This window comes from Corvus hawaiiensis, chromosome 4 (assembly GCF_020740725.1).
Source record: "Corvus hawaiiensis isolate bCorHaw1 chromosome 4, bCorHaw1.pri.cur, whole genome shotgun sequence".
NCBI lineage: Eukaryota > Metazoa > Chordata > Aves > Passeriformes > Corvidae > Corvus > Corvus hawaiiensis.
In genome coordinates this window covers 42,040,083-42,067,859 of record NC_063216.1, presented here as the reverse complement: position 1 = coordinate 42,067,859, position 27,777 = coordinate 42,040,083, and the positions used below count along the sequence as shown (strand labels likewise).

At 44.4% G+C, this 27,777-nt stretch overlaps 1 protein-coding gene across 4 annotated transcripts in view; it reads right to left on the bottom strand.

Annotated features, from left to right (window-relative positions):
• Nucleotides 1-18,797, bottom strand: part of NAP1L1 (nucleosome assembly protein 1 like 1) — a 35,785-nt gene extending 16,988 nt beyond the window's left edge. For 3 of the 4 annotated variants that reach the window (XM_048299951.1, XM_048299954.1, XM_048299953.1), the window contains exon 1: nucleotides 18,700-18,797. The gene's annotated coding sequence lies outside the window, so the exon portion shown is untranslated. Of the gene's footprint in view, nucleotides 1-11,811; nucleotides 11,848-18,699 lie in introns of those variants that run through there. The other variant, XM_048299952.1, reaches the window with a different exon arrangement.
• Nucleotides 18,798-27,777: the final 8,980 nt, after the last annotated feature.

The following is a 27,777-nucleotide window of genomic DNA, read 5'->3' as shown; positions in this document are numbered from 1 at the left end:
CCTCAGAGGTTTTCTGAAAGAGACCGACTTCTACAGTTAAACTTTTTTTTTCCTAAATGAAAATAAGGCTGTCTATGAACAAATGATGTCTAAAAACTTTAAGAAACAGCCATCCCATCTCCAACAACAGCCATTGGCCAATGCCTTGGAAAAAAGCAATGACATGGTAAGAATTCCCCCAGAAACACTTCTACCTTTCAATCACATTCAGAAAAAACACACTGGCTCAGAAGTGCAGGTATTCGACAATGTCATAAATTTTTATTTCAGAAGGGAGTCCTCATTTTCCCCCAAACCATGCAGGTAAGCTGATGATATCACTCAAGTTTCTGAGTTGCAATATTCAGCTCAGAACTAAGATTTTTCTACACTACACAACTGTGTAGCAGAGGAAGTTTCACCAGCAGTCTGGTGTTACTGAATTTCTCCCTGGGCCCTTGTTTTCACCCTCTGAACAACTACTTGTCATCATAAACTTTCATCCATCCTTTCACTGTTCATCCTCTTTCCAAGATCACTTCTGACCCTGCTAAAAGCATTCATCTTGCTACAGCACCCTGTGGGACTCCAGCATCTGCCTCTCTCCTCATAGCAATGGGCAGTTATCACCGTCTGCTTTCTAGCTCTTAAACAATCCATGCAAGCACTATGTTTTCAAATTATGGCCCAGTTCACTCAAAGATTTTGAAAAACGTTCTTCAAAGATTTTTTTTGAAATTAAAATAGACTGTATCAAGCAGCTGTCAACTTCAGAGCCTCCCTCTAGTGTTTCTCATATCCAATTTTTCCTATTCTCCTTGCATCAGTCTTTTTTTCATGTCCCATCCTTTAATCTTCCCTCCACTTTTTACACAACTCAGTATCAGAATGCATACAGTTGGAAGAGATCTTCTGAAAACTGAGGAGATACTAGTGTCTGTCACGACAATTATGTGCCAGCTCTAGACAACTGTTCTTGAGTAAGGAGACTATAAGGCACTGCCAAGAAAACTATGCTGGCAGACATTTAGGCTAATCTGTGCAACCCACTAGCATGGAAGAGATGTAGTTGCATTCCATTTTGTTTACTGTCATTTACTTAAACAACCATAAGCTTCTCTGCAAACACAGCTCTACTGGCTAAAAAAAGCCAAACAGAAACAAAAACACTGCAGAAATGCACTGAGAAAATGCATTCCTTAAGAGCAAACAAACTCCACTATCATCGTGCAGTACCCAGTACAAGGTCCTGATCTAGTCTTCAGAGTTTCAAATACACTACATACCACAATCAGTAACGTTAGAATACATCACTGCAGTATTTATTTTGCACTATCTCCCCAACACTAAATATTTAAATATAGAACTCTTATCACTCCACTTTCCATAAGACACAGCTGTCCTTCCCAGTTCATTCATAGGTGCATTTAGGTTTGCAGACAGCAGCTGTACCTTGGCATGTGAGCAACAAGAACCACTTCCATCACTCCCTGAAGTAGTTCCAGGGAGATATCAGTTCACCAGTTGTCAATGCAGGATTATAACAAACCTGGCTACTCCTGGTGTATTACTTCAAGCCTCAGTGTCTAGGTGATTGTTTTGGACTGAGATACTGCTTGGAATCTAAGCCTCCTCACTGCAAGAAAAGGCTTATGAGCACAAATAAAGGGTAGTCTCCACCCCTGTATAAAGCCAGCATGCAAAAAACCTTATTAGTAAAATATTTTATTTCCTTGTTACTTGAACAGCTACAGCCACTAGCTGTTTGAATGCAGTAGACTGCATTATGGTCAAATACAAAGGTGCCCACAGGCTTTGCTTACAATGTTTTGCTGCTCATTGTAAAAATATGCAGAAGAAAAGAAACAGTTACATTATCTTTGCAGCGCTTTAAAGAGAATGTGTAGGAAGTCTGTGCTACAAAAAGAAAGCAAAAGTACAGAAAAGCAAGCTACTGTGTAAGTTTCCTAAAGGTTCAAATTTAAAACCTCTTTCATACAGGTATCTTAAGCCTGCCATCACAAGAAAGCATGTTCTTTATCAAAATGGAAAGGTTAGAAGACTAGCACTAGCTTACCCACAGTTTTGAGCACATCCTGCAGAATTATTAAAAATTAGAAAAATCCCCCTAAAATTTAAAACTTATCAAAACCGTATGACAATTTGCTATTTTCATTAGGCATAAAGATCATTTGATCTTGTTAATCTGCCATGTTTTTCAAGAAATGGAGTTTGATACATGCAGAATGTTCATGTATTCATCCTCAAGTTAGTCATAAGTGAGCTTTCAGTTTTCAAGGGTTATTGTTTCTTCACTAAGTGATTTTGCACAAGTGAAGATAGAAATACAAACTTTAAGTGTTCAGCACTTCCTAATCTTTCCTTTATCCACACAGAAACTAATCTGAATTTGCACAGAGGCACCAGCCATGTTACAGCTAGGACACAGGCTTTGGTAAGAAAGCTTTTTTTTTCAGACCAGCTTTACATGTCCCAAGTAAGCAGGCCACTATTAGATTACCCGGACATCCGCTCTCCCTCAGGAAGACAGGTCACAGCAAGGTGAACGACAAGTCAGCTGAGGCAGCAAGACATTCCTGAGACACAGTTCCTCCAGCAAAACAACAGCATTTTTGCACAAGCCCTAAGGCTGGCAGGCTCACAACACATCTCAGCTGCTCAGCACCTCTGAGCATAACATGCTACAAACAGTACCCATACCCTCCTTTTCAGGAAACACCTCTTACCCTTCTCTAGACAAACTGCTCACACAATTACCTTGGAATAGCAATTAAAAGAAATTTTTCAAGTTGTTCAAGAGTCACAAATGGGCTTTTTGAGGCCATGAGACGCCAACTACAGCCAAGCCTTGTTAAGCCACACTTTTAAAAGAAATACTCATTTTGCATAAACTGATTTCCTCAGAAGTCACTAATTCAGAGCACTACAAATACAAGTCAGCTTGTCCACAGACTAGCATATCAGCCTCTTCCTGTCCCTGGCAAGCCTTGGGCAACTGAAAGCAATACATTAACAGAAAATACCTAAAACAAATGAGCCCTATAGGGCATTCAGAAGCTGCAATGTAACATAACAAACTAAGCAGTGGACTAAGTCAGATGCCAGTGAAGAAATGGGAGGTCCAGCTGGAGGACAGCTAGTTGTATTAAAAAAATCATCAGGATTAAGTCTGGTAAACTATTTGCAATGTGTGCAGAAACCAAAGGTGCCAGACAAATGACATCATACCAGCCAAGTTCAACTCTCACTGAAGACTGGCAAACTCAAGAGCAATACATTCACTACAAGTTACTTCAAACTGATGTTCTTGCCTAGAATTCCAGGACAACTTGTAAGATTTCTCCTTACATAATCATCATTAAATACAGAAAACAAAAATTAAAACAGTGTAGAGATCCATTAGAAAGCACTCTTTGACTGGAAATGTTCAAAATAATTGTCTGGAGTAGTTTCCTCAAAACCTCTAACAGAGGTTTGTAACTTTGAAGACCTCAGATGCTCTGCATAGTGATCTTAAAGGTCTTTTCCAACCTAAACAATTCTGTGAGAACTGAGTGAACTGCTTAAAAAGTGCACAGTACACGGTATAGAGCTTCACACTTCAAATGTCTTGGTACTACAACCCAAAAAATGCACCTATCATTCCAAAACTGTTAGTAGAAGCTATCCCACTTCTACTATATCACTGGGTAGGGAAATCGTTACGAGAGAAAAGAAGAAACCAGGAGAACATTTAGCTCTTCTTCAAAAAGAGCCAATCGAATAATACATCAGGCTGAAAATGCCATTTTAAAAAGGGAATAAAGTAGAAGACCGAGTGTTTCCTTTATATGTGTGAGATCAAATTCATGCATCTATTACCATTAGCATGAAAACTGGTCATGAAACAAGGGGAGAGTGTATCTATTACTATCCTGAGGGGAGATCTCATCACTCTCTACTACTACCAGAAAGGAGGCTGTAGCTGAGTGGGAAGTGGTCTCCTCTCCCAGGTTAACAAGTAACAGGATGAGAGGAAATGCCCGCAAGTTATGCCAGGGCATGTTTAGATTGTATATTAGGAAAACTTTCTTCACTGAAAAGGTTGTCAGGCATTGAAACAAGCAGCCTAGGGAAGTGCTGCAATCACCATCCCTGGAAGCATTCAAAAGATATGTAATGTGGCACTCGAGGATACAGTTAAGCAGTGAACACAGCAGTGCTGGGTTAACAGCTGGACTCAATCTTAGAGGAGAGGCCTTTTTCAACCTAAACAATTCTATGTTTCTATGATTTAACATGGCAGATAAACACGTTAAACAGATTATATCATTCATCTTGGGGAAAAAATATGCCTTCTCAGGTAAGCTGAAGGTCCAAAAAAAAAAAAAAAAAAATCAATGTCAATTAAATGAGCAAGAGCAGTGAAGTGCTACAACATCAAGATACCATATCTATGTGATGAAAGACATTATCAGCCACCAAACTCCCCAGAGACAATTCCTTTATTAGTGCATCAAAATTATTATGTTAACAAAAGATTTCTAACTGTTAATGTAGGAGCAAATTTGACAAAATTTATTTAAATTTTCAAATCTAGAGTAGATAATTAAAACTGTCTGCCCAAATACAAGCACAGAAAACAGGAATGTGATACAATAAAGACGACAGTACTAATATAGAAGCTACTAAGTTCTGGATAAAGAGACTAAGGAGCTAATGGTCAGTGGAAGCATCAGGTGCCTCAATACAGTAACAAGAAGGTGACACCGGACCCTTGCAGTAATTCAAATCCCTTCATTTTGACACAACTTACTGTGCCTAGCACCAACTCATCCACTATGTGCAAAAGACATGCACAGTTAACAACAGAAATGCTAACTGGCATGGCAACATATGGGAATCCTTAGCAGAAGCTGAAGTAAGGTCTCCTGACCAAGCAGAAAAGGGTAAGAAATTCAGAAGAGAAGCGGCATTTCACAAAACACACTCCGAACTTCTAGCTATGTGCATGTGCTTAAATATCTGTACTAGTTTGAAAACAAACCAGTGGGAGGCACCAAGTCAGAATAACAATTTAATGGAAATTAAAGAAAAGGGGAAAAAAAAGGTAAAAGAAAACACTGTCAAACTGACAGAGTCAAGGTACAACCTGACACCCTGTTAGGCAGGGTGGTGGTAGCAGTCTGGTAGAATGGTGGCTGCAGTCCTCTGAAGCAGTGATCCTGTAGTAAAACAGTCTGCTCTTCCTCAGGAAGTCCAGTGGTGGCTGTGTAGCTCCTGTCCTCTGGAAATCCAGTGGGAAGCCGGTGTCTCTGGTGTTCAGCCTCAGATTATATCCAGGATGGGATGCTTGGTTCCTCCCTCTGGGTGGAGCATCTCACAATGGGGTAACGAGTCATGAGGCCAAGTGTTGATTAGGCTCATTAACAGAAGATAGTCCGGAGGGAGTTATCTCTGAGTCAGGCGGCAGGACAATGATGGGCCATTAACAGAAAGATAGTCTGGGGGGAGGAGGCAAGGAAACACTGCCCCACCTGATTTCAACGGCTGATGGGGATGGTAATAGAATACACTGCAACCCAGGACATTATCCACCCCTTATTCTATTACCATCTACATTATCCCAAATCAATACCTTCTTAAACTCTAAAACACACATACATATATATATATACACAGTGAAACCTACACACCGTTCTCACCTAAGATTAGGTCTCCTTGTGGTACACAACGGGTTTCCCCATCTTTCTGCATTACCCACCAAGTGCAACCAGGTCCTTGAGCAAAGACAATCCCACGGATGGGTTTGCCTTTGCCTGAGGTGGGATAAATCCAAACAGTCTTTCCTAAAATACCTCTCAGGTGTACCACAGGGACTCTATCTCCATCCACTGTGTGCAAGGGTTCAGACTCAGCAGGACCAGCTCGATTGATGGACCCTCAGGTATTGACTATCCAGGTGGCCTTTGCTAAGTTCACTTCCCAATTTTTGAAGGTCCCCCCACCAAGTGCCTTTAGGGTAGTTTTAAGTAGTCCATTGCAGCGTTCAACTTTTCCAGCAGCTGGTGCATGATAAGGAATATGATATATCCATTCGATACCGTGTTCTCTGGCCCAGGTGTTGATGAGGCTGTTCTTAAAATGAGTCCCGTTGTCTGACTCGATCCTGTCAGGGGTGCCATGTCTCCACAGGACTTGCTTTTCCAGGCCCAGGATGGTGTTCCGGGCTGTAGCATGAGGCACAGGGTAGGTCTCCAGCCATCCAGTGGTTGCTTCAACCATGGTCAACACGTAGTGCTTGCCTTGGCGGGTTTGGGGAAGGGTGATGTAGTCAACTTGCCAGGCTTCACCATACCTGTACTTTGACCATCGTCCACCGTACCACAGAGGCTTCACCCGCTTGGCCTGTTTGATTGCAGCACAGGTCTCACAACTGTGGATGACCTGTGAGATGCTGTCCATGGAAAGGTCCACCCCTCGGTCACGGGCCCATCGGTATGTTGCATCTCTCCCCTGATGACCAGAGGCATCATGGGCCCAATGAGCTAGGAATAATTCTCCCTTGTGCTGCCAGTCCAGATCCACCTGTGATACAAGGTGAAAACCTTGGCAGCTCGGTCCACCTGCTCGTTGTTGCGATGCTCTTCATTAGCCCGACTCTTGGGTACGTGCGCATCCACGTGTCGAACCTTCACGGTCAGCTTCTCTACTCGGGCGGCGATGTCCTGCCAAATGTCAGCAGCCCAGATGGGTTTCCCTCTGCGCTGCCAGTTGGCTTTTCTCCAGCGAGCCAGCCGACCCCACAGAGCATTAGCTACCATCCATGAGTCGGTGTAGAGATAGAGCCTCGGCCACTTCTCTCGTTCAGCAATATCCAAAGCCAGCTGGACGGCTTTAAGCTCTGCAACCTGACTCGATCCACCTTGTCCCTCGGTAGCTTGTGCAGCTCGTTGTGTGGGGCTCCATACTGCAGCTTTCCACTTTCGATTAGCGCCTACAATTCGGCAGGAACCATCAGTGAAGAGGGCATAACGTCTTTCAGTCTCCGGTAGCTCATTATATGGTGGGGCTTCCTCAGCACAAGTCACTTGCTCTTCCTCTTCTTCAGAGGATAATCCAAAAGTCTCACCTTCAGGCCAGTTTGTTATAATTTCTAGAATCCCAGGGCGATTCGGGTTTCCAATACGAGCACGCTGTGTGATGAGGGCGATCCACTTGCTCCATGTGGTGTCAGTGGCATGATGCGTGGAAGGAACCTTTCCCTTGAACATCCAACCCAGCACCGGTAGTCAGGGTGCCAGAAGCAACTGTGCTTCAGTGCCAATTACCTCTGAGGCAGCTTGGACTCCTTCATAGGCTGCCAAGATTTCCTTCTCTGTGGGAGTGTAGTTGGCTTCAGACCCTCTGTAGCTTCGGCTCCAGAATCCCAGTGGTCAGCCCCGAGTCTCACCAGGCACCTTCTGCCAGAGGCTCCAGGACAGACCATTGTTCCCGGCTGCAGAGTAGAGCACGTTCTTCACCTCTGGTCCTGTCCTGACTGGGCCAAGGGCTACCGCAAGAGCGATTTCCTGCTTGATCTGGGCAAAGGCTTGCTGCTGTTCGGGGCCCCAGTGGAAATCACTCTTCTTGCGGGTAACCAGGTAGAGAGGGCTCACGATCTGGCTGTACTCGGGAATGTGCATCCTCCAGAAACCTATAGCGCCTAGGAAAGCTTGTGTTTCCTTCTTGCTGGTCGGTGGAGACATCGCAGTGATCTTATTGATGACCTCGGTGGGAATCTGACGTCGTCCATCTTGCCACTTTACTCCCAGGAACTGGATCTCTTGGGCAGGTCCCTTGACTTTGCTCCTTTTGATGGCAAAGCCGGCTTCCAGGAGAATCTGAATGATTTTCTGTCCTTTCTCAAACACTTCCTTTGCTGTGTTTCCCCACACGATGATGTCATCGATGTATTGCAGATGTTCTGGAGCCTCACCCTTTTCCAATGCAGTCTGGATCAGTCCATGGCAAATGGTGGGACTGTGCTTCCACCCCTGGGGCAGTCGGTTCCAGGTGTATTGCACACCCTTCCAGGTAAAAGCAAACTGGGGCCTGCATTCTGCTGCCAAAGGAATGGAGAAGAAGGCATTGGCAATGTCAATAGTGGCGTACCACTTCGCTGCTTTGGACTCCAGCTCGTACTGAAGTTCCAACATGTCCGGCACAGCGGCGCTCAATGGTGGCGTGACCTCATTCAGGCCACGGTAGTCCACCGTCAGCCTCCATTCTCCACTGGACTTACACACTGGCCATATAGGGCTGTTGAAAGGTGAATGGGCCTTGCTGACCACCCCTTGGCTCTCCGGTTTGCGAATCATCTCATGGATGGGAACCACAGAGTCTCTGTCGGTGCGGTATTGCCGACGGTGCACTGTTGCTGTGGCGATTGGCACCTGTTGTTCTGCAACTCTTAGCAGTCCCACGGCAGAGGGGTCATCTGAGAGGCCAGGCAATGTACTCAGTTGTCTGATATCTTCTGTCTCCACAGCAGCTATCCCAAAAGCCCAGCGATGTCCTTTTGGGTCCTTGAAATATCCATTTCTGAGATAGTCTATGCCGAGAATGCACGGGGCCTCCGGGCCAGTCACGATGGGGTGTTTCTGCCACTCGTTCCCTGTTAAACTCACTTCAGCTTCCAGTACAGTCAGCTGCTGGGATCCTCCTGTCACCCCAGAAATAGAAAGGGGTTCTGCTCCCACATACCTTGATGGCATCAGAGTACATTGAGCACCGGTGTCAACCAAAGCCGTGTATCTTTGTGGGTCAGATGTGCCAGGCCATCGGACCCACACAGTCCAAAAGACCCGATTCTCCCTTTCCTCTACCTGGCTAGAGGCAGGGCCCCTCTATTCCTGGTCATGTTGCATGTTGCTCCCTTCCGGTGAATACGTTCCTGAGGTCCCTTCAAGAGGATCGGTCATATTATCATTCCGGTACCGTCTGGAGTTCTGTGTGTGTGGGAGACCGGAGCAATGTTGACTCTAGATGCGCTTCTTGTGGTAGTTGTCCCTCTTTTTAGTTCACATACCCGAGCTGCTAAGGAGGAGGTGGGTTTTCCATCCCACTTACTCATGTCTTCTCCATGTTCCTGAAGGAAAAACCAGAGGTTACCTCGTGGGGTGTATCCTCTCTCCCTGGTTGGGGGTCGCCGGCTCTTAATGGCAGAGACTCTTGTTGGTTCTGGTGAGATCTGGTAAATCTCTTCCTTAAGTTCCTTTTTCAATTTCTGATGGCCTTCTTCAATCAAGCTCCGGACTTGCTCAGCCAAAAGACTTGTTTCCACGGATGAGACATGGGTGCGAAACGGGGCTGTGACAGTGTCCTCGTAAATCCTCAGTTTGTTCACCAAGACGCCCACCCTGTCCTCGCCTTCCCTCCATTGCAGCGTTGCCAGGTAACGGGAGTATATCTCTGGTCCAAGGCGTGCAAACCTCAACCACATCTGTGACGTGCACTGGACACCATCTGGGCTCTTAGGAAATCTCTCATCTTCTGAGAAAATGATCTCCAGCACAGCCAATTCCCTCAGGCACCGGATACCTTGTTCCATTGTGCTCCATTTTCCTTGGTACACCTGGAGGTCTTCTTTACAAAGGTACCTGTCCCTTACACTTGTAAGCAGTCGCCGCCAGAGGCTGAGGGTTTCTTGGGTTCTCCCGATCCCCTGGTCAATGACCACATCCCGGGACAGAGATCCCAGTTGCCTGGCCTCACTTCCGTCCAGAATGGTGTCATTGGCTGCAGCGTCCCAGATGCAGAGCAGCCAGGTCAGGATAGACTCGTTCATCTGGCGGGTGAATTCCCTCCGCAGGTCTCGCAGCTCATCCAGGGATAGTGACCGAGTGATGATCTCTGGCTCTGCCTCTTCTGCTGGGTGCGAAGGTCCTGCTGCATCCTCGTCAGTCACTATGCGGACTGATTTGCTTTTTGATTTCTTCTTCTGCACGGGGGCAACTGCAATCGGTTTAGGCTGTTCTGGTTCAGTGATGGTTTGCATGGGGACGCTGACAGTGCTTTTGGTTCCTTTCTCCTCTGAGTCAGTCTGTGTAGACATGGACGCTGTTGTTTTACATTTGGTTCCTTTCTCCTCTGTGACAGTCTGCGTAGAGATGGATGCGGTTGCTTTGCTCTTGGTTCCTTTCTCCTCTGTGACAGTCTGCGTAGAGATGGACACTGCTGCTTTTTGTTTGGTTCCTTTCTCCTCTGTGACAGTCTGCGTAGAGATGGACACTGCTGCTTTTTGTTTGGTTCCTTTCTCCTCTGTGACGGTCTGCGTAGAAATGGATGCGGTTGCTTTGCTTTTGGTTCCTTTCTCCTCTGTGACGGTCTGCGTAGAAATGGATGCGGTTGCTTTGCTTTTGGTTCCTTTCTCCTCTGTGTCAGTCTGCGTAGAAATGGATGCGGTTGCTTTGCTTTTGGCTCCTTTCTGTGTGACAGTCTGTGTAGACATGGTATTTGCTGCTTTGCTCCTTTTTACCTCCTCCTCAAGCAGACGTTGCACCATACTAAGTAGTGTTTTGTTTCTAAGCATGGTGTACACAATGCAGGCCATAGAGAAAAAAGAGAAGAGAACTGACAAGAAGATTATACCATCCTTAACATCCAGAGGGAACTCAATTTTTTCAAAAACTGCTGTGCCTGGCCTGAAAGGCTGGAAGAAACCACTCTCTACTCCTCCCACCAGGGGCTGGCTGTGATTGTTGAAGAGGTCCCAGACATAGGAGCCCAGACTAGGACAGCCAAACAAAATTGAGTATATATTCCGAATGGTATTCATCGCCTCGCAGGTTATTATGCTATAGACATAATAAACCAATAAAGCAATTCTCATACCATTCCCTGGTTTTAACAGGAGTAATACAACAGGCAGGTAGTTCCCCATGTGAGGAAAAATACAGAGAGCAAGATATAGTACCCATGCAGACCAGCTGAGCACCATGGTGAATAGATTTCTGTTTATACAAAATTGTAATTCTGACTTTTTCTCAGAGCAAGCCCCACACATTGGGCGCCAAATTATGTACTAGTTTGAAAACAAACCAGTGGGAGGCACCAAGTCAGAATAACAATTTAATGGAAATTAAAGAAAAGGGGAAAAAAAAGGTAAAAGAAAACACTGTCAAACTGACAGAGTCAAGGTACAACCTGACACCCTGTTAGGCAGGGTGGTGGTAGCAGTCTGGTAGAATGGTGGCTGCAGTCCTCTGAAGCAGTGATCCTGTAGTAAAACAGTCTGCTCTTCCTCAGGAAGTCCAATGGTGGCTGTGTAGCTCCTGTCCTCTGGAAATCCAGTGGGAAGCCGGTGTCTCTGGTGTTCAGCCTCAGATTATATCCAGGATGGGATGCTTGGTTCCTCCCTCTGGGTGGAGCATCTCACAATGGGGTAACGAGTCATGAGGCCAAGTGTTGATTAGGCTCATTAACAGAAGATAGTCCGGAGGGAGTTATCTCTGAGTCAGGCGGCAGGACAATGATGGGCAATTAACAGAAAGATAGTCTAGGGGGAGGAGGCAAGGAAAACACTGCCCCACCTGATTTCAACAGCTGATGGGGATGGTAATAGAATACACTGCAACCCAGGACAATATCCAAGATGGGAAGCACTCATACCACCAAGGGCTAGATACATTCTTTTCATAAAGGGAACACCCAGTTTCTCTTCTAAACGATCTTCCAGTCTGAATGACTCTAAAGTTAAAAAACGTTTTAAGCATTTCTTTGTACAGTGTTAGACCTTCAGTCGCACAAGTAACAGCAGGTCAAGAGACAGAGGCTGCCACAAGCACGTACCTTTTATAACAACTCATGAAAAGGGTTAAGCAAGTTTGAAGTTACTGTGAAACTGTACTGCTACATCTCAGCTTACGGTAATATGGCAAAATTCAGAATCTGGCTGTAGAGAACAAAAAAAAAAAAATCACTAAAACATGATAATGCTGAACCAAGTAACACAACACAATTAACTGAAACTGTCTGCTCTCTCCCCTTCAAGTGTTTTTCCTTTTGCACTCTCTAATAACTCCTGAGGTAGAGGCATCAACTTCAGCCATTTGCCAATGCAACTATTTCACTAGTGCGTACAGGCCTCTGCACAATACATGTATACATGTTACAGCATGAAAACACATTCTCCACATTTCAACTTTAAAGTGCTCTACAGCTGCATGAGAATACCAGTTACTTGATGGGAAAAAGTCAAAATCTGCAAAACAAAACAGAGGGATAATACATATAAGTAACTGGTATCAGTAACTGCAGGATTTGTTTTCATTCATGTGGAAACCCATTCTAAGCTTTCCTTGAAACAATTTTTCAATCAGGAAATGAGGATTCAATCAACAAATACTGAACTCCTATCTTTGCAGCATTTTTACTGCATTGTAGATAGTGCCTGTTTCTCACCAGAAAGAACCTCCACACACTGAGAAGTAGATGGACTACAAAATTACAATTTAAAAGCAGGACTAAATTATATCTGCATGCTTGTCTATGCTACTGACCTGAGCTCCCTGATCATGTTCTAAAAATAGGGTAATTAACACACAATGTTGCCTTTGTTCTGAATGCCAAGATTCTGTAGCAGAAAACCTAACAATTTTTATTTAGAACAATCTTTCATTACTAGAAATGTAACAAGTTTTAGATTTAAACCTGGAAAAAATTAACAAGATCTTTATTTATTTTCTTTTAAAACAAACTCCTCAGTATAGCTTTCTACAGGTTTTACTTTCCCTCACAGATAATGGGAAGAACAGCAGCCATCCTAGAGGGTTGAAATCAAAGTCTTTATGTATAAAGAAATATTTGAAATTTCCTAAAAGAGTACTTCTTGATACAGTCCATGTTGGTATAGGTATTCAGTTCGTTAAAAAGTGGCAAAGTAATAAAAAAATAATTGTGTTTTAACAAAGTTCTTCACATAGCAAAGTGCACTCTAACAGTTTAAAAAGAAAAACAACTTGTCCATGCCACAACATCAAACAATGGGAAGGAGAGCATTAGTTGGCTACCTATATCGCCACATAATCAAACACAACCATACTGGCAATTACATTGCTATCTGCAAAACTCACACGCTGCAGCATTAAAGTTTTTATCCAATTTGACTTCAAAAACATCTAAGCATCCTTATGTGAAAGGAAAGTTAAAAACCACTGAAAAATATGTACAGGTTTCAGAAGTGTGCTTTTTGCTAGAATATGTGATGAATGCAATTTTAAATTCATTCACTAACCAACAAACTTTAAAGAGCACTATAAAGTTGAAACGTGGAAAATGTGTGAAATTCCTAAAATGTATTTCACAACTTCTTTGTTAGCTTCCATTCCGTGTTTTTTCCATGGAAGCCAAGCTTCTAACTAAACTATCAACTTTAAAATACCCAGTTTTCAACTAACAAATTAGTGTGCACCAAAAAAAGAACACAACCACAAGTTTAACACATTTTGGAGGCTGTTGGGATGAGATGTAACAACTGGCAGTTAAGACCCAACAGAAGAATGCCCACAGTTATGGTTCCAGCAAGTCACTTTCTAATGAATACAGGTGCAGTTTAAAAAGCAACTGTAAACATGTACTAGGGCTACAGAGAACTTGAACCATGGAACTTGAGCACTGTTTACAAAGTTATCTTCAGAATAATTATCTTGTGAATTTCACTCCATCGCGCTTCTGGTGCCACTATAGAAGTACGAGATGCCTCCAAAACACTGAAGGTGGCAAAAGAATCAAGAGGCTGCGTCATGAAGATCTCACCTGTTCAAACATAGCAAGCACGTTTCTGATGGTGCCACCCTGCACATACAAGAAACAGCATAAAGCAGTATGCCAGCTCACACTTAAACATTTGAAGATTAGTAATTTCCAAAACTGTGGTATCACAAATTAACAACTGCTTAAAAGGGTGACCCAAGTGAGGCAAAATAAATAGTATTAAAATCTAAAGTAACAAATAAAAAGATGCAATTCCTACTAATTTAGAATTCAAAAGGTCAAAAACCTGCTATGTAAAAACACACACGATGGCATGCAGCCCACTGAAGACTTCTACTCAACATGCGTAAGTGGGAAGGTCTGAAATGAATGCATGGTGACTAAAACACACAACACAAAATATGATCATCGTGCATTTCAGTCATGTACCCTGAATGAAAATACTGTATTCACTGCTCAACACTGAAGAGAGGAACCAGCTCAGTTAAGGGCCTAGCAACGTGAATACCTGAGCAACAGAAGAGGTTCACATTTTAAATTAACAGTATTTGAGAGGAGAGCAACAAGAAATGACACAAAAATACCTATGTTAACAAGAAGTTCAAAAGGAACTGATTCAAACTTGGTTTCAGTATGAACAATCTTTCTTTTATGTGCCCACCCTGTGTTCCTCAACTTGACCTTTCAATGCCTGTCAGGTTTTTAACTAGGGCCTGAACTAAACCAAAACTTTCCCTCATGGGCAAGAAATCTGAAAGAACTGCTTCTCCTTCCTTTGAAACACTGCATATTAAACAATACCTAAATAAAGTAGTGGACTGAACTAATCACAGTGCAAATGGTCAGAAAAGATAACAAGCATTTATGATTCTAACCTGGGTCTTAGAAGTCTAGGGGTTTGTCCATTCCAGATTTCCAGGTACCCACTTTGTCAAATACCTTAAGAATTTTCAATACTTGGCTAATTCTAGTATCTCTGATGTTTTGGGCAAAGGTTTCTTCATTGTTTGTTTGTTATTTGGGGGGTGGTAGTGGTAGTTTTTTTAAGAATAAATGTAAAATCATCGATTGAATACTTCAAAGCTACAGGTATATCCAAACCCCACAGTTTTTATATCTGAAATTTGCTTTCACCTTTTGAAATAAAAACCTACTACAGATAAACTGGTAGTACTTTGTTCTAAAGTCCTCAAAGACCAGGTGAAACAGTTGATGTGCAAACTGTCTACTCATTATGGCAAGTTAAGATTTAAACTGAGACATCACCACTGCTCAAGTCATGTCTGTGCAGATGCACATTTAAGCACACAGCCCCCAAATGCATCTGTATTTTCCAGTACTAAAATCTAAACAGCTTTCCATCTAGGAAAGACCTGCAGTTTAACCTCTGACAAATAGTTAAGATGCAGATGATGTCTTCCTTTAAGCAGATTATGCAAATTCATTTAAAATATTCATCTTTCAGGAAAATATAAGTTACTTCATATCTTAAGTTATTTATAAGTAACCCTAGAGTATCAAAGGTAAATTAGTGAACTCTTTTTTTCTTCTTTTGAATGCAACTGAAGTTTTAATCTGTAGTATGTGAAGTCTTCCTGAAAAGATCAAAAGTTACGACTAAATACACAAGGCCACATCAGTAATTAAGATTTTTTCTTTCTGCATTAACTTTGCTGATTCAGAAAATCATAGAATCATTTAGTGTAGGAAGCCCTCAAAGCCCTCATACAAAGCTTCTAAATAGCTTAATTTCTCAGAAGGTCATCAAATAAATCCCCAAGCAACTTCTGTGATGCCTTCTGGGCATGTCTGGTTTTCTAGACAAATACATTATGACACCAGACCTACTCTCCAAATTAACAATGTTGGGTGATGAGGAAATGCACTAACCTCTGAGCTGAGTGAGACTCAGATAGATTGAATTAGCTTTAATTATAAGCACTTTTGAACGCTAAGAAATTTCCAAATGAAAACTGACATATAAGCATTAAACCTATCATCACAACCCTTCTTCAGATTAGACACAATTTGTACTATGAAGTTCCACTCTATTATTTACTAGCCGCTTCCCTAAGGAGAAGCTCGATGGAATGCAGTTTCCCAGACCAGTTGAGAAGACTCCTCAGCTGTACTAAAATAAAACCAGCATTAAAAAGTCTCATTTCGGTCTGCAAAGCACTGTCTTCTGTGTAAATGGCTATTAGTACCTCACAAATACCAAAGCACTCCCAGTTCATGGAAAGTCACAGAGCTGAAGTTCCCCTGAATGCATATACAAATGCAGAAAAACAAACAGGCATTGAAAGAACACCTGCATCTCCATTTTCTGTAACCTGTCCAATTCCTGCAGTTTCCTTTAGAATCAGATCCTTAGCTTGAGATATGCCGTGTTTGCAGCTGTTTTACAAGAACCCTAAGATGAACTGGGTTATAACTACATTAGCAAAAAGGTGAAGATACCAGAGACATGTTCATTATACCCGTTGCTCTACTGGAATAAGCTGGCTTTCACCAAAGGATTGAACCAAAATTCAAAATACAAGATTCTTGTCCTCTTCCCCTCCCAAGACTTTTCACTATTGAAATAAATATCCTCAAGCTATTTTACTCCCTGAAGGAACACAATTTCTGCCACGATGAGTCAAGCTCTTCGTGTTACAGTTGCTTCAACTTTTAGGAGCCAAGTGAATAAACAATTTTTTATCAAGTGTACAGGGTAAGCCAAAGTTTTCTCGTAGATGTGGAGTTCTGTATTAGGGAACACAGCTTCAGCCTAGAAGATCCAGGTCTCACTCAGGGTTGTGAAAACTCTGTTAACAAAGGTTCATAACACCATGTCCACAGCGCCTTGGTTTCAGTTTTGCTTGTGCACACATGCTCAAAGCTAAGAAAAAACCACACCACCCATTTCCAGGGTGCTCAGTAAGCAGGTCACCATAACAAGACCCCCACCTGCTTCCAGGAATAGTTTCTGAGTGAGGCAGGGGCTAGACGATGCACAAGGATGGCAGGAGCATTACTGTGCTGTTCATAAACAGAGAGCACTGCAGCAGATCTGGCACTTCTGGGAACACTGGGCTGGCAGCACAGATGCAGCACAGTACTTCTACGTGTTTCCAACACTCACTTCCTAGTCTTGTCAAAGTCAGAGAAAGACTAGGAGCTCTGAAAAACACCAATCTACCACCTGTGCACACAACCAACATTCTACAACTCTGTCCTAAGAAACCAAGAGTCCGTGATATCCAAGACTTGTGACAAAACACAGAAAAAGTGGAGGGCAGTAAGACTGCTAACATGTATCACCCTCACAGGACTAAGTGGGACACAGAAACACAAGCTTAGGTATCACGGCCTGTTCTAAGCACTTATATAAATGGTTCGGGTATCCAAAGCCTGAGAGGCCTCAACTTTTGTCTGGTACAGAAGCATCCAAGTCACGTAAATTTCCATGTATGTAGATTTTAAATTCTATCTTCCACTAAGGATTAATATAACTTCTGGACTTACAAGAGACTGGAAGCCACTCAGCCTGCTTCAAAGTACAGTGCTTCTCTCATTCTTTAAAGAGTACATTGTAAAATGGGCACAGCAGGAAGGCTGCTAAAAAACTATTAACATTTTTGTCAAAAACTACCTTCAGCAGCTTACAGCCTTAGGCCTTACCTCTTCTCTCAAGTTTTATTTAATGACTGCAATTAACATTATCAGGCACTATCTCCTGCCTGATTAATGTAGGACCTACCAGCAGATGTTAAAATCCCAAGAGGGGCTGAGCAGACGACAGTATTTGTCATACCTGGCAGACACCGTGCCCACTTCTCTTGCCCTCCACAAATGAGTTAGAACATGAAATGTTAAGTTTATCTCAAAAGGGCTTCAAACACGTACATAACTAGAGTGAGCTTGGAGATAAACTGTGGAAGGTGCTGATGAACAATTACTATACCAGTCACTTGAAAAAAGGCTTGTGTTTTTTCCTGCAAGCAAATGAGGTAGGTTTTTTATTCAATATTGAAAGCCTCACAAGTATTGGCAGTGTAAGGCCCTAAACATCCAATACGGAGTAGACAGAGTATGTTTCATACGCAGATAGAGCTAGATGAATGCTGAACACAAGATAATACTTCCACCTGTAGTTACTAAATCTTCCAGGTAGTTTCTCAGCCTTCCTTGGGGACACTAATTTGGGTGATACCAGCTAACAGGTACCCGGAGAAGCGACATGTTGAATCCCGGACACCACTCCATCCTGAGGCAGGACGCGGGAGCTGCCCGACCCCTGGCTGAATCTCTGGGTCCCCCTGCCAGCAGCCCAGCACAGCACACCCGCGCCGCGGCTCCGCGCGGGAGCGGGAACGAGGCGCGGAAGGCGGCACAAGGCCACGGCGCGGTGCCATCCGCCGCTCCCCGCTTCGCCATGTGCGCACACCCCGCGCGGGCCCCGCGCCGGACCGGCACCGAGCCCCTCCCGCGCCATCTCCGCGCCCGACCGGACGCTCACCCGGCTCCTCCCCGCGCCGCTTTCCGGCCCCGCCGCCCTCCCGCTCCCCGGCCGGGCCAGGCGCGGCCCCGCTCGGCGCCCACGTGTTGCGGGGCCGACCCGCCTCCCCCCAGCGCCGGCCGCGCCACGGGCCCCGGCCTAGCCCGGCCCGGGCGCTCCGCGGGGCGCGGCGGAGAGACGCGCAGGAGGCGGCTAGCAGCGCTGCCCGCTGCGGGCCCGGGGGCGAGCAGCAGCGGCGCCGCGCCGCCGCCCCGCGGCCGGCGCGGGGGGGGGGGGGGGTTATTGGTGTGCCACGGGCACCGCCGGCCCCCCGCGCCCCGCCAGCCGCGGGGCCCCGCTAGGCCGGGCCGGCACCCACGGCCTCCCCGCGCGGGAGCGGGGGCCCAGCGCCCCCCGCCCGCCCCCCGTGCCCCCCACGCCCCCGGCCCGGGGCGGCGGCGGCGGCCGCGCTCCGGCGGTACCTGCGCGGCCCGCGGGCGGCGGTGACTCAGGAGCAGCGAGGCGGAGGCGCCGCGCGGCCGGCGGTGAAAGGACCCGCGCTCCCGCCGCTCGCGCTCATATAGAATTAACGTCAGCACGTAACCCCCCTCCCCCGCGCCCGCGTCTCATGGCAACGCGTGCGCGCGCCCTCGCGCCGCCCGCCCGCCCCGGGAGCGCGCGCCGGCCTTGGCCGAGGGCCGTTGGGCCCGAGCGGCGGCGCGCGCGGAGCCGCCCCCGCTGTCACCCCCGGGACGCGTTCCACTGTCACCCCCGGGACGCGTGGCCCTGTCACCCCCGGGACGCGTTCCACTGTCACCCCTGGGACGCGTGCCACTGCCACCCCCGGGACGCGTGGCCCTGTCACCCCCGGGACGCGTGCCACTGCCACCCCCGGGACGCGTGCCACTGCCACCCCCGGGACGCGTGGCCCTGTCACCCCCGGGACGCGTGCCACTGCCACCCCCGGGACGCGTGCCACTGCCACCCCCGGGACGTGTGGCCGCTCACGTACCGCTCGCCCGCGGGCCCACGGAGCGTGCCCCTCACCGCGGGGCAGCCCGCCAGCCAACCCGCCAGGTGCCGCCCCGGCAGGAGCGGGGCCAGGGCGGACCCGCCCGCCAGTCAGGGTGTGATGCTGCTCCGACTGCTTCGGTGCTGCCTTGAGCCCCGTCTCGGCGGTTTCTGAAGGCACCTGAGTATCAGTAGAAGTTACTCGGGCAGGTAAACTCTACTCACACGGGCCACAGGTACCACAAAACCACAGTCAGCACTGCTTACCTTGAAAGACCAAGATGAGCACTGTGGTGGTTCGAAAGCTCTTTCATCAGGGTTTCGACCATTTCTGCCTTGGCTGGCGTGAACAGCCAGAGGCAGCAACAGCTTCAACCCTCCCGTTTTGACTTGCTGTACTTGCCTGCCAGGGACTTGGTTTCCTGCAAATGCCTGTTATGCCTGACTTCGAAGTCCAAACTAAGGCTTTCCTAAAGCTGTTTCCATTCTAAGGTTTCTGTCCCATGCTCATGGTCTTGAATAATAGCATGGAGCACACTTGGAGAAGACATCTGTGATCTACTCTGAACTTACAGAAGTGTAAGTGTCTTTGAGACTTCTAGCTCCCGTTGGCTGGAATGAGCCAATGATTCCAAATATAGTTAGGTGGGATGGCCAGACACATGGTGTGATGGCATAAGAGCTGTTTGCTGAGGATTATATTGCCAAATACTTAATGTGTACTCTTTGGAATTTACCAAAGTCTTCCATCTACTTGTCAAAGCACTCTGTAGTGTAAATGTATCTATTTAAATAATGGAAATGACAACAGAAAGCAAAAGAAGAAGAAAAAGTGGTGGATCTGCCAAGTATCTGCAACACATTCTATATTAAGAACAAGGAAACTGTAAAGGATTCTATTCCATATGGTGCCACACCAGCTTTGTTCCAGTGTTTGGCAGTAAAATCTTGGCCCCCAAAAGCAGATGTCTTTGTGGTAAATAAATCCCATCTGCAAGACAGAAGTTTATGGAGAGAACTTAAGGATGCCCTCCTATTCCCCAGCACACTGAAATTTTGAAGGGCTTCTTTATATCATGCAGTTTTAAATAGCTAGAAACCACAAAACTGTAAGGAAGAAAAGGAAGGACCCAGGACAAGGGGTGCATGGTCCAAGTGATAGGAATTGGGAGAAACAGAGATGGAGATGCCACATGATCCTAAAATTAAAATACCTCTACCCCCACTTGCAACCCTTTTAAAATTGCACTGGATACTAGTGTCTTATTTATCCGAGGTATCTGCTGCTTGGGAATATGAAGAGGGCAGAGATGCACAGAAGGCATTTGGTAAAAATGAGCAGTCGACTGATATTATTGCGACAACAATTATATGCTATTGCAGGCGTTCCCTTTATTCAATCAGCTAAAGTGGCAATCAGCTTGTAAACAAGTGATTCACAAGGCAGTGGCTCACCTTGCTTGTCTTTCTGAGATCTAGCACCTCGTGACCTGCAGAACCCTGAGGTGACACCCAGTGAAGAGGTACAGAAGGAATGAGACGTGCAGAAGCCAGCAGCGCGGAGTAGAGAGCATAAGGTAGTCAACAGCCACAGCTAAGGACTGGGCACGGGTCTAAGCATGTCTAAGCTGGAAGCGTACCTCTAGGTTGGAGGGAAATTCTTTTCAACCAGAATTCGGAAATGTCTTTTGGGGGTTTGAATTAGTCAAGTAAGTCAGCCCCTTCTCATAAGACAAAATAAAACCAAAGTCCTTAACCAAGGGCGTTTTAGCAGTTTTTGAAGAACAGCTAAAACAAGTTATGGAAACATTTTTTAATAAGAAGCAGTTTCTGTGACCTGCTAGAACGGGACAAGTGACAGGATGTAAGGCCACAGCTCCTGCTTCCATGTGGCACCTGCCATCGCAGGTGTATGAAAAGAGGGAAAGACAAAGTTATTTCTTACAATATCTGAATTTTATGCACATGCAAGCTTTATAGTTTCGGTTGTTTTGCTGTCAAATGGTTCAACTTATCCTGACATTTGTACAGTCATGAAAATTATATAAAGAAACTTTGAGTTTTAATGACTGATGTATTTTTCTTTGCTTTTTGTGTGTTTCCTATGAGCATGCTCTGTAACTTCTAGTTTCAGTCTGTCTGGATAGTTGATGTACTGCCTTGGAATTGCACAGAACATCAAACTAATGCCATTTTTTGAATAATGGGAATAAAGTAACCTGAGAATATCTTAGATATTGACATAGATATATTTTCCTTGTAAACATGGGGGTTTTTTAATATTACATCTTGAAACTTTTTTAAAAGACTCAGAACGTATGTGTAAGAAATGTTGAGGTGTGGTCACTGAGTACACAGAGACACACTGTTTTCTCCCAGCTGGGACAAAGAACCTTAATGAGAGACACTAGGAGAACTTCCCTGTAGCATAGAAGCTGGGATATGTCTTCTGGGGACAGTGACTTGAGGTCAAATTGCTGCTCCAAATCAGCAGAAGAAGAGTTTGAACCAGTCCCTCACATGCTAGTTGAGTGTCTTACTCATGGAGCTATACAATACCAAGGAATCTGACCTCTCCCTCAGTGCCTGGCACTTATAAGTGATGCTCCCTTCTCAGTCCTTCCCTGCAGAGCTTGCATCACTGACCCAGTCGTTGACTGTGGAGGGGGGCTCAAGCAGAGGCTGTCTCCAGAAGCCTGGAGGGCACTCAGGGCTGAAGCACAGCTCTGGGTTTGTATATGGTGGGCCCTGAAGAAGGTCAAGCACTGATGCTGTTGCAGGAGGCTAAACCAGTGTTTCTGTAACAGCCTGTTGCAGAACAGATGGGTTTGGCACTGAGATCCAGGCTCAGTCTCGCTAAGCACAGCATCCAGTGTGCTTGTGCTGCATTCAGGCTACAGCCAAGCTAAAGCCACAGTGCCTTAGCTAGAGAAATGTGTTGGCCATGAAGCCTAGTATGCTTACTTCGGATCAAGTACTTCGCTGTGGCAGCTGATTCACTGAACATTAAAGCTGCTTTCAGTCTCCTTTGTACTACTAGAAAAATGCAGAAGGTCCTTAGTATGAACCTGGATGTGATTACCTGAACACGTAGACATCCCTTCAGACTACTAGCACAGGTTTGGCACCTAACAAAGGCTCAGTTTTACAGGACTTATGTCCTGATCAGCACTGCAAGCCTGCAATGTATGAAAAGCTATGACAAGACATTCTCTTCTGATCATAGCTGATTTCAGAACAGCTCACTCTGACTGTTTTCCAAAGGACCAATTGCCCAAGGTTACTGTCTCCTGAAATCTGTTGGCAAATGTGAGCACTGAGTTAGAGCAATGGATGATATGAGTGCTCCTTGTCTACTTGTGTCTCTGGTAGCTGGCTGAGCTACAATCACCATGGAAGTTATCATCAGTCACTGAAAATGAGAACACTCAACCATTTACAGAGTAAAGCTCCAAGTGCCACAAAGAGATGCCTTTTCCTCGGTACAATTTCAAATAGCATTGAAACCCCATGTGGAACTACTAGGTTAATCAGTACACAGTGAAAACAGAGAATCCAGAGTATTCCTTTAAAAAGACTAGATTGCTTTCTTGTGGCTAAAAGCAATTCTTTCAACTCTTACTGGATTATTCTAAATTATATGGCTAGACAATGAATGACACAGCACAGATATGGTTAGTTTTTCCTTGTATTGTTTACTTTTTGAGGAGCTACTTGTTTTATAAAGGAAAACACATCATCCCAGAAAGAAAGTCATAGTTTAGAAACAGTGCCACAGGCAGCATAGAAAGTTCTGCTGAGATAACACGTGGCAAATCATGCAAATTCCCCTGCAGAGCTGAGTGAACAGTTCTCACAGGTTTCTGGTTTGCACTTGCTTCTACTTTTGTGAAATGAGTGCAAATTTTCCCTCAGGGAATGCAGGGGTTAGCAGCAAACTAAAGAAATACAGTGTGTGTAACCTTTGACATACTGTAATAAAAGACAAAGAAAAATTACATGGTTTGAAAAAAAAAGTGAAATGCTGAAATAAGATTATACGCTTTTTGATACAATAAACCTTCAACATCTTTCATTTTTCAGTATTTTTAACTGTCCAGGGACTAAATCATGACTCTTCCTTACATTACAGCAATTGCACATAGATGCACAAGGTATAAATTAAAAGTAACAGAAAGAAAAAAACCAGAAAAAATCCAAACCTAGAGGAGAGATAGAGAAAATAGGGATACTGTGTATAGTGATAAAGTGGGACAAAAAAATGTAAATGATTCTCGTGTATTGAAAACAATGAAGAAATGTATGTACAAGTACATTAGAGGTAGTACAGAAGTTAAAATCTCAAGTACGGCACACTTGGTATTTTTAGGGTAATTGCTGGGGGCTAGAACTCCCTACAGGTTTGTTTGTTTTTTTTAATATTGTACTTACTGTGAAATAATTTTATTGGGGAAAAATCAAGAGTGCTAACTGAAATGTCACTGTAGAACAGACTTTTTAGAGAAGCTGTATGTGGAAACTAATGAATTATTAAATCATTACATTAGAACAAATCTTTTTATAATGCATGTGAATTAGTTAAGTAATAATAGAAAAAGAAGCCGTATCTCTTGTAGTCCCTGAGATTGGTGCTAATGTATCTAACACTAACACAGTATCTAACACTAATGTATCTAATACTAACAGGAAAACTATGTCCAGAGGGGTTCTTGTTTCTAGTATTACTGGTCACTTCACTTGAGAAAATAAATGCCATGAAAATTGATAGTTACAGTCAAGGGGTTTGCTTTGGTTTCATAGGAATGTAATACATAACTTAAAGGGTGTCCAATAGCTTATACATGATAGGAGTAAGCTCACTCCCTTAAACCACTCCAGTTCTTTGACCTTATCAGGTTTAACGGTTTGGAGTTAGGTTTGATTTGATTTGGGTTTTTCATGGTAAGAGAGTGCACTAGCCAGTGCCAGAACTCTCTGTTGCTGTTCAAGTGCCCACAGTAGCACCCCTGGATATATATTCAGCCTCACAGTGAGGCAGGAAATGGTTTGGAGCCATATGAAAAAAAAAAAATAGCATCCCAAATAAGGGGGAAAAAACAATAACCCATTCTTGTGGACAGAATTCCCTCCCTCCTTTTTTCCCTCTAAAAAATCACAGATGGAGCAGTTACAAACATTCTATTTAGATCATCTTCAATTGTTTAATTTTATTCTTACTATTTCACTATCCCTTTATTAGCATTAATTCTAATGTTTGCAACTAAAAGTCATAATAAAGTCAAATCTTGCATTTTGTAATTTAAAAATAACAAAATGGAACTTTGACAATTTTAGCACTTTTGTCCCATACATGTCTTGAGTTGAAACATTTGCTAAGACTAACCCTTTTGGACAAGCAATTTATTTTCAATGAATTGACAATAACCAACTTAATGTATGACCTTGGCCTTTAAAACAAAATTCTCAGCAGCTCTAGTCAGAGTATGACCTAGCGCAGGAGAGCTACTTCCTTCCCCCCTTGTAGCTGGATTTCTCAGAAGATGATGAATCTTCAATGTACATAGACACAGACACTGCTTGCTTTTCTCAATGCAGTTTTCTAAATCTTTGTTTTCTTCAGCAACATGAGCAAAACTTTTTTTTTTTTTCCCTGAAGGCAGGTGCCTTGGCACCACATAGCTGTACAGAATACAGGTGGATAGAATGGTAGCTGCTCCAGTCAGCAAAAAAATTAAGGGTGCCTCAAAATTACAGTTCAAAACACAGCACTTCAAGTATTCATTCAAAGTCTGATCAGCTGCATGATGAAAGCTGTCTGAAGCATGTAAATATAGGGATATGAACAAGCTTTATTAAGTAAATTTGTAAGAAATGGTGTGTAAGACTCATTTTCTCTTTGCTCCTGTACTGCTTCCTCTGTAGCTGTGGCTTGGGGCTAGAGCTGAGAGGAGTCATAAGGAACGGTAAGGATATTCAGCTGAAGGTCTTTGAGTTTGGGCCAATGGCTGCACTATCTTGAATGCAGATTCTTAGGACAGTATGGCAGGAGCTGACACCAGTTCTGTCCCAGAGGGTGTCTGGAAGAGTTTGTACCAGTGGGGTTCTCAGACGCTTAAATCCTGTTTACTGAAATAGCCAAAGCGCACTTTTGATCAGATCATGCTGGATATTGATATTGCTCAAGGTCCCGTTTACCCACCTGAACTGATTTCTAGGGAGGTTTGCTACTTGCTAGGAGCTTAGATCTGGGACATTGTGGAGACACTGATGTGGCTTGCCCAGTCCTCAGAATATTGACCCCTGCTGCACTTCCAGGCGGACACCAAAGCTACTACCAGGGAAGACATGAAGTGTATGGAGTGTGTCTACATGACTGTGGGCAAGAGCATGGGGGCCAAATGCGTTTGTCCTTGATCCTGCTGGTGAAGGGGAAGGGCTGGACATGGAGCGAATGAATCCTTTGGACCAACAAGTGATTGTGCAGCTCGTGTCAATGACAGAGATTTTTTTTTTATGAGCCTGGGCCCTTTGTGAGGATCAAAGATCATTGGGGAAGAGATGGGGTCCCACCACAGTAGGCAGGCCAAAAACAGGCTGGCCAACATGGTAAAAGACGTTTTGAAAATGGGAAAGATGGGAAAGGGAAATGACAACCATAGTCAAGTGAGGAAGGGATGGCCTGGGCTGACAAGTAAAAGATGCAGGGTAAAAAAGAGAGACCTTGAAACCAGCAGTACAGGACTGAAGGGGACTTCAAGCATATACACCCAAATAAGAAAGTGCTAAAATAACAACATTATGAGGGAAGTTCTTACACTTTTCCTGGTAAAAGGCCTGCTCAGGGACCTACTTAGATGAATCCCATAGGAGATAGGCCTGCAGAGAAGAGAGGTCCTGGTGAGTTTACTAATTTTTCAAGGTCCCCCTCCTCGAAGCTTAAGAGCAGTCCATCCTGATTTGCAGAAAGCCAGACAAAGGTGGCAAGAAATCTCCATGGACAAACAATGAGCTCCTGAAAAAATGCTGTCATATAAAGGAAGCATCACAAGGGGTGGGACTAGGGATATGTAACCTGTAAGGAATATAGAGGTGCTGTCTGAGCATGCAAGAATAGAATTAGAAAAGGCAAAGCCTACCAGGACTTGAATCTGTTAAGGGACATGAAAGGCCACCAGAAGGGCTCCTACAAGTGTCTCAGCAGGAAGAGCCCTGTGTTGAACAGGACAAACAAATGACACAAAAATGGCCAAGATGCACAATGCTGCCTTTGCCTCCATTTTCACAGGTAAGATTTGCCTTCAGGAGTTCCAGGTCTCAGAAGACAGAGTGAAAGTTTGGACCCAACAGCCTCCTGGGTTGCATAAGGTCTAGGAAGGTGTTCCTTCCCCTCTGATCCGCCCTGGTGAGATGAATCTGTAGTGCTGAGTCCCTTCCCTTTTTGAAGGGCTCTTCAATAAGACATGGATGTACATACCAGCTTTGGAAAAGAGCTGTCCTTCTTAGGAGACTGGGGCATCTCTCATAGGAGGAAAGGCTGAGAGAGCTGGGACTGTTTAGTCTTGTGAAGGGACTACTCAGGGCAATTTTATCAATATTTATGAACACCTGCCTAGGGGTAATAAAGAAGACAGAGCCAAACTCTTCTCAGTGGTGCCCGGTGAAAAGACAAGGGGCAGCGGACACAAATTGAAATATGATAAATTTCATTTACACATATGGAAAAAATTATTCACTCTGAGTGATCAAACACTAGCACAGGATACCAGTTTGAATGCTTGGAGATACTCAAACCCCAACTGAGCACAGCCCTCAGCAACCTGCTCTAGCTGTTCCTGCTTTGAGCAGGAGTTTAGACTAGATGACTATCTGTGATTCTATGATATTTACATAAAAGCCTTGTTGGCATTTGATGTTGAAAGATGTGAGATAGAAAAGCTGCAAAAAACCTCTCAGCTAAATTTTTCCTTATGAAAACTGCAATGTAATACCATTAGTTTAAAACCACCAGAACAGTAGCACAGCATGCCTCACATACACAATGCTCACATGTCATCTGATTAATTCCAGAATGTCCATGAGGAAGGCAAATCAAAATTGTTCGCTATGGTTTGCATGACAGATTTGCATGGTGAAAGAAAGCATTCATACTTGGGGAAGTGGAAGTTGTCTATATTTTCTGTTATTTATTAGGTCTCTTTCTAGAAAGCCATGCTGAGTCCCAGTTATAAATATAGCATTTTAGCATTCTGCAGGAGAGCAGACTGCTTCTGCATCATTTGGCCTTATAATCTCTACACATTTCAAATCATATCTGTAGCCTAATTTAGGCTGGTTTCTTACAAAATATAACAGTATTTAAAAGCTGATGGTACTGCTAAAACTGCTTTGACTTTTTTGCTTATCATTCTGTTTTGTTGCTTTGTTTTGATGCTTTTGCTTTTCATCTTTCTCTGTCTCCCACTGCAATAAGCAGACCTGGGGTTCTTAAGAACTCTGTGGTATTGCTACATCAGCTGAAAAAGGAGGCAGGGCAGAAACTAGGCAGAAAA